This window comes from Amblyomma mixtum, chromosome 10 (genome assembly GCF_055824585.1).
Source record: "Amblyomma mixtum isolate Tamu chromosome 10, ASM5582458v1, whole genome shotgun sequence".
NCBI lineage: Eukaryota > Metazoa > Arthropoda > Arachnida > Ixodida > Ixodidae > Amblyomma > Amblyomma mixtum.
The window spans coordinates 72,503,275-72,510,142 of record NC_143021.1 but is presented as its reverse complement, the minus strand read 5'-3'; the positions used below and the strand labels follow the sequence as shown (position 1 = coordinate 72,510,142).

At 49.5% G+C, this 6,868-nt stretch overlaps 1 pseudogene; it reads left to right on the top strand.

The window, feature by feature from the left end:
• Positions 1-4,920: 4,920 nt before the first annotated feature.
• On the top strand, positions 4,921-5,843 carry LOC149326099 (uncharacterized; annotated as a pseudogene).
• Positions 5,844-6,868: the final 1,025 nt, after the last annotated feature.

The following is a 6,868-nucleotide window of genomic DNA, read 5'->3' as shown; positions in this document are numbered from 1 at the left end:
AAATTATTCAATGGCCCTCCACTACAGCCCCCCTTTCTCGCTTTCTCCTTTCACTTCTACTTTCCTCCCTTTTCTTACGGCGCGGTCCAGGTGTCCACCGAGATATGTGAGACAGATACTGCGCCATTTCCTTTCCTCAAAAACCAATTTACCAATTTACGTCTCCCGCCAGGGTGTTTCGCGAGGACGCCGCCTGGGCATAAGCGCATGCGCATTCATGTCTTGCAACAGGCGGATTGACTGATATTGTTGCGCTTTTTAGCAAGTTCCAGTTTGTTTTAGCGAAACTGGGAACTCGAAATAAACACTTCTGCATAAGATCACTCACACTGCAGTTTTCCGTAATGAGAACTGAGCGATGTAAAGTTGGAGACGGAAGATTCTTGAAGCTAATTACTTTTACAGGGTGCTGCAGTGGGCGCACCTTCAGGAGTCGCTTCGAAGCCGCTTGGGCGTTCAGATCCAAGGTTCATCAACTGTTAATAACGCTTTCTTTCTTGTTGCGCGAACGGCTCTTATCTTGGGGCCTTGTGCCCAACGCCCAGTGCGCGCAATGTGGAGCGCGAGAGACAGCGCGACACACTTTCTTGGAGTGCCGTGTGGCCCGGATAATGTGGTGGCAGGTATATCGGATGTTTGCAGTTCGTGCCGGGCCAGGCATCCGGCAACCACGGGATTATTTTGGCAAACTAGTGTTTATGTCCGCTATGTTTGTTTTGTGGCGTCGCCGCTGTCTGGCCGAAGACCGGCGTCAACCGGCGACGGCTATGTTGCAGAGCCTGCGTCTCCTCGTCTGGCAATACCTGTCTGAAAGGCTTGCAGCGGATGGGGATGCGCGGTTTCTGCGACGGTGGCACACACGCTTCTTTGTCGTGCACGCAGGTCGGCTGGTTATGCCGGCGCTGCGGTATTAGCCGGGCCGACCCCCCCCCCCCCCCTCTTTACCGACTATGCTGGTTTGTTCGAGGATGGTGGTGTATAATTTTGAAAGGGCCAATCACCCTGAGAAAGATCCTTGCCCCCCCCCCCTCCGTGCGTCGTTGCTACGGGAGGCTGATTCTTCTTTGTCCAGTGTTCGTTCTATGCACTATAGGCTGTAATTTGTGATATGTACGGTGTGTTAAAATAAGGTCATGGTGTTTCTGGGTGGCCACCCACTTTGTATACATTTGTTTCGCCCTCAGTCATGAGTGTGTTTCCAATGTTTTGTTTGTTTGCACTGTTGGATAAACTTCCCTTATATTCTTTCTTGTTTTGTTACTGCTGTATTTGAAGCCAGTTTTGCGACGGCCGCGAATTTTATCTTTCAAATGATCTTCAGAACCGAACCCCATGCCACGTTGGCTGCAGATTAAAAATATATAGTAATGGTGCATTACTGGCGCCCTGAAAGAGTGGTCATTTTAGCAGCGCTTTAAGCTGGAAACCGAAGGAGAGTGGTAGCTTGGAAAGCAAAGGCACATAACTGGCCCCCTGAAACATTGGACACCTCAGTCGTGCTTTAAGCTACGTGGCGGTCCGTCCCCTTGCGGCAGTGGAAACTTTCAAATGACCTTTATAACCAAAGCCTTGCCACATTGGCTACCGATAAAAAAAGAAAGGAAAGGTGCATAACTGGCCCCTTGGGGCAGTGGGCAGCTTACCCGCGGGTTAGGCTACGAAACAGATGAAGAGTGGGAGCTTCTAAAGCAAAAGAATGGTGCATAACTGGACCTGGGACAGTGGACACCTTTGTCGCGCTTTAAGCTACGTAGCGTTGCGGTAGTCATAAATGTGGCCTGCATGCGTTGGCATTGACAACGTTGTGGCAGAAACGCTGCAACGAAGCCGTAGGCCATCGCCGTACATTGTGTTCATTGGCGGTGACAATGCTTTGGACAGCGATCATTTCAAGGCGGAAGCCTTTAATGCTTCATCATTGTAAGCAGGACTTGTCGACAGAAATGTCACGTTTTTCAATTGGTCGAAATGGTCGTGACGTCACAGTGCGCGAATTTCAAACGGGGCTAATTGTACTTCGGCTAGTAACCATGCAACCTATTAATGGGATGATATACTGATGCTCCAAGTAAGTGCGACTGAGTTTAGTTAATTATTTAATTAAACAACAAGCCTAATTAACCTTTCTAGTCAGACCAGATAAATAAATAAAACCGAGTAGGAAATTGGTCGATTTGAGGAATCGAACCAGGGTCCTCGGTGTGCGAGACGAGCACGCTAACCACTCCACCATGCCAGCTCGATGGTTTGAATTGAACAAAGGCGCGTCCAGTGAATACGGTTTCTTCGTTCGCTCCCATCTTTCTCTCTTCCATTACGGCGAGCTTCAGGTGTCGATCGAGACATGCGAGACAGATTTCGTTTCCTCAAAAACCAATTTACCGACGAGCGAGGCGCACAGCCCACCGGGTAATTTGATAAATTGGTTTTTGAGGAAAGGAAATGGCGCAGTATCTGTCTCTCATATCTCGGCGGACACCTGAACCGAGCCGTAAGAGAAGTTAGGAAGGTAGGAGTGAAAGAAGAAAGAGTGAAAGAGGTGTCGTAGTGGAGGTCTCCGGAATAATTTCGACCACCTGGCGATCTTTAACGTGCACTGACATCGCACAGCACACGGGCGCCTCTGGCATTTCGCCTCCATCGAAACGCGGCCGCCGCGGTCGGGTTCGAACCCGGGTACTCCGGCTCGGTAGACGAGCGCCTTACCACTGAGCCACCCGCAGCACCCAGGTACGTACTTGGGTACCCAGGTACCCAAGTACGCGTGGCACCCAGGCTAGCTCCGGCTGCCGCTGGCGGGCGTTCGAGAAGAGCGCGTATTCAAGGCCTCCGTGAGCAGCACGGGCTCTTTTTTCGTTGTTGGCATTGAACTTCTTGCCACGTTTCCCGCTGACAGCGGCTTCGAAAAATCAGCACGGTGATAAGGCGCAAGATTTCCTTTTCCGCTCTGGCTCGGACAAGAAAGGACGGTAGCTTATCGGCTTGCGATTTATTATTTTTCACCGGTATCTCCACTGGTGCGCTCCTGTCGATTCTGTTAACAGAACGAACAAGACTGCTGCAATACTGTACTGTACATATCAACTCTGAATGCGCGTTGGAATGGCAGGGCAACTTAAACCGCAATACTCGTTGACCCAGAAGGTGTAGATGGTAGTCACCTGTGTAAAAACGAATGGCAAAGCTCGCCTCGCCTCAAGACTACGCCTCCGAGAATCTCGGCTGCCCGGTTCCGTCACATAGGATGTTCACTAAAATGCACAACTGTTCCGGCCCACATTGCCTGTGCTTCATTCAAGGAAGGCAAATAAAGTTATCCTGAGTGAATAATTCTAGGTAAATGTTCTCGACTACGTTCGTGCATACCCCGAAGCCAGCATCCGTCAAATCAACGAGGCCGCTGGACCCTCCTGCTATTCAGTCTGGAGAGTGCTCAAGAAGCATAGTTTTCATCCTTACCACATATCGCTACATCACGACCTCAGTGAAGACGACTATAAAATGTGGTATGAATTCATCAAATGGGCGTGATGATTTGTGACGAAGACACGGACCTTTTAGAAAAGTTCTTTGGACAGACGACGCCCACTTTTGCCATAATGGGGAGGTCATTGTGCACAACGCCCACTACTGGTCTGATAGAACCAGCGCTGGCTCCAAAAATCCGAGTGTGTGATAAAAACTCCAGAACGTTGAATTTTTGCTGGCATACGAAATGAAGAGAACACGTCGAGGTGCACCCGCTTTTTCGGCAGACGTGACGAAGAAGAAGTACAAATAGTTGTTCTTTATCATAGCGGATACCTATATGTAATATATTTTCTGGAAGATTAAGAAATTCTCCTTCAGATGATCGCAAAATCTCAAAATCGAATATTTAAACAGAACAAACCCTAACCCGTCCTTAGACCTTTTGCAGATGCGGTGCGGTGGTCTTGGCCGCGGTAACATGGCATCGCTTTGGAATTCACGGTGCAGGTCCTCGGCGAAGACAAGAAAAAAAAAGAGTAGACATGTTCCACTCGAAGGACGGATTAACGGCGTTAGAGAGAAAAAGCCTATGACCATCACCTTTCCTGAGTCATAAAAATAGAGCCATCCCATGGGCAGTAGAAGAGAACGACGACGTCCAGCGCTGAACGAACGCCATGGTTTGGCGGTTTCTCCACTGTGTCCATTTTGTGCCGAGCCTGAGACAGTGGATCACTTCCTGCTGTTCTGCCGCCGATTCTCTTCTTTGAGGAGGCGCCTATTAGAAAATCCGTTTCACCAGCTGGGTCTGCCTGTGTCCTCTGAGGTTGTTCTTTCCTTTGGCGCTACTTCGCTTGGACGAAGCAACAGGAGTGCGCGCTGTGCAGTTCAAAAATTTCTTTTAGAAACACAGCGACTCCCATGCTAATATTATTTTTATTTTTTTTCTATTTTTTTATTTTTCTTTTTGTTTTCATTTTTCTGATTCTCAAACTTTTAATTTATTATTATTATTATTATTATTATTTTTTCTGTCTCTCTTTCAGTCAATACAAAATTGAACCATTCCATATGTTGCATTCAAATTTGCACATAATGCCGTCCTCCCATCTTCGATCTCCCTGCTAACAGGTCCCCTTTCGTTGCGTCGTCCAATCTGTCAGCCTATACCCTATTAATACTCCTTTACCTCTAAAACTCTTAATCATTCAAACTGTTCACCGCCTGTGTCTTGGCCACTCCCCCGTAGTGGGTATGTGCCATTCTACTTGAGGCCAACCAACCAACCAACCAGCCATTCCCGAGGCACCAAGGCAGCAGCACCCCGCGCTTTTATTACGAGCACCCTGCGTCCCAGAGGCCAGACGCACCACCGAAGATTGCAAGTGCAGGTCGCCACTCGGGCGTCGGCAGCAACGTGAGCGCTGTGCCTCTTGTGCGTTGTCGAGCATGGCGTCATCACCGTCGGGCTGTGCTGTGTCCTCTGCCGCCGCAGTCGGCAGGCCTAGGGACGACGACACAAAGAATTCCATGAGGAGGTTTATGCTGAGATACTGAGGCTTTGCAACATTTGCACGAGCTCTAGCGAGAGCGACAACCGCAGCAGTACCAACAGCAGTAGCACTAGCAGCAGTAGTGATTCCAGCAGCGACACCAGTGTCAAAGATGACGACAGCGCTTTGGTGACTATCCACGTCGTCGGTGATGTTGCGCCCACGGCGCTTCCCAGCATCCAGGGGGCCCAGAACCCGGCTCCGCCACAGCCGCCGTGCTCGCAGGCCGACGAAGGCACGGACGACGACGTGGACGCTGATCACGAGAAGCAAGATGCCTCTGTGGGCGGCATGAGCAGCGTACCGCTCGGACCTGCGGTGAGGGTTCCGCAAGTTACACTCGTCAACGAGGCCCAGTTTTTGCCAACGATGGAGCTTCGGATCAGCCCACAGGGAAGGCTGATGAAGCCAGCTCCGACCGTCCGCTTCAGTAACCTGCAGGACGAGTTGCAGTACGTGGTCTGGATCAGTTTCATCGAAGACTCTGGCGTATGCGGTGGCGAGTACATGCACCCGGAATCGCCCCGACCAGGCACTTCCTGGAACGGTAAACGATTGTCGTTCTCCAAGCTCAAGCTTTTCGCCTCTGACGGCATCTCCAAGACACCCATCGCCCTCATGTTCAACAAAAAGTACTACCTTCAGATCAACTTCGCCAATGTGGACAACTGCGGCCACATCCTGAAGCGCACAGTCCTTCGCCAAGCCCTCGCCAGCACTTGGTTTGTGGCTGTAAACCACACCAAAGCCTTAACGTCGTCCACCAAGAGGTCGAGAAAAGCGCACGTACCAGCGAACAAGCGGCGCAAGCCTACGTGACAGCTTTGCCTGGTCCGAGCATCATGAAGCTTATTTCTCAATAAAAAAAGATGCCCTAGGCCATTTGTGTGACTTGTCTGTGCAATAAAAAAGGGGGCCGCAATGCCCTTGACCGCACAAGGCGGAAATTGGCCCCTAGCGGATATATTTTTCATCAAGGGAGGAAAGCACAGCATTTTTCACCCCTTTTAAAAGAAAAATTTATATTCAATAATTTTTAACACGTGGTTAGTCTACTGCAGGCAGAGCATTTGTTAGCCTGCGACTTTTTTTTATAGCTGACTCAGTTTATTAAGTTCTTATACATACACCTTTAAGTTTTTTTTCCTACACATTTATTTTAATGCATGTGTAGAATTGCGGCAAACGTTGCTTTTCTTTTTTAAAACTCTTCGCATTCCTGAAAGTCGTGGCGAAGGAAATTATTCTCCGCTACAAGAGGGCGCTACTTAAGCCAAAGTCGAACCAATAGTGATTGCTACCCAGCATAAGCAAAGTTATAAACCAGCATTGCACTGCTTCGGGATTGTCGCCTCCCCCCCCCCCCCGCCCCAAGATCCCCCCCCACCATAAATAGGCATATCTGGGTAAAGGTCTGAACCCAGGAGCCTGCTCTCATGCCTGAAATCGCCCATTTCTTTTTTTTTTGGGGGGGGGGTTGTGGAAGGGGGTTGGGTGAGAACTGCATGCCAAGCTGCGGACTAGCCTGGCACAAGCAGCCGGTATTTCATTTCCCAAGAAAATACGCCGCACTAGGTGGCACATGCTAGAGCAACTTTCCCGCAGAGGTTTTTTTCACAGCACTAAGAAAGGCCAGTTCCTTAAAGTGAAAAACGTCGGCCTCATCTGCGTCATATTTTGTACTGGAAAATTCACCTAAAAATAAAGCCATCATTTCACTAACCATCGTTTCTGAGCGTGTCGACCGCATGTCCCGTACCATCACTGACTTCAGAAGAGATACATTCACTAGTCAGCATTCTTCGAGCCACCAACGACAGCTACCAATTGTACACCACGGCTCT